Below are 934 nucleotides of genomic sequence, written 5' to 3'. Positions count from 1 at the left end.
CACACACACACACACACACACACACACACACACACACACACACACACACACACAGACACACACACACACTTGCACACACACTCACACACACACTCACAGCTTATACAGTACCACAAGTCATCCCCTCTGTCCCCTTCTCTCAAAAGCACACATGTGCATGCCATGTAGTGAGCACTATGTCATCAGCTTATGTGGCATGTAGCAGGCATCGCTAAACTAGTTGAGCAGTGCACACATCCCTAGCAGCACGCAGCAGACTTAAGAGCAGAGTTAAGCAAGTCTGAAATTACACACGCAACACATCACAAGTCGCCATGCACAGCTGGTGCACACAAAATCAGACTAAATACTTACATTCCCAAGCATGCGCGCACGCAGGCACGCACAAGGGAAACACACACAAACACACACACACACACACACACACACACAGACACACACACAGGCATGAATTCACACAAATTCACAGTCATACAGAGAGAGAGAGAGAGAGAGAGAGAGAGAGAGAGAGAGAGAGAGAGAGAGAGAATGTTTGGACAGTAGGAACAACCAAAGGCAAGGGGGACATTCCGAGTGAATCTGGGCCGATGTGATTCATCTATCCTCAGTTTGGAATCAGATAAAACAACAACATACTCAGTGACTCTCCAGTGTGCTGCAGATTCTGACCGGAAAAAACATGGGTGGCTATTGTCAAAGACATGTCAGCTATTTCTTCTTTCCCATACAATCTTTGACAAGGTGACAATTAATCTTTGTAAACAAGGTATTGGAAAGAATGCAAGCGAGAAAACCAACTGTGCTCAAATGAGAGTTGTTGTTGTGCTGTAAGTCTACAGTGCAACAGGAGGTATATACTTTTCTTTCAGGGAAATGTGATGTGCACAACAGGTGGTCTTCTTAAGAAGTAACACTTTTATATTCTCCAATTTAG

This window comes from Engraulis encrasicolus, chromosome 10 (genome assembly GCF_034702125.1).
Source record: "Engraulis encrasicolus isolate BLACKSEA-1 chromosome 10, IST_EnEncr_1.0, whole genome shotgun sequence".
Classification (NCBI taxonomy): Eukaryota; Metazoa; Chordata; class Actinopteri; order Clupeiformes; family Engraulidae; genus Engraulis; species Engraulis encrasicolus.
The sequence above is the reverse complement of the archived record's forward strand: the minus strand, read 5'-3'. Positions refer to the sequence as shown.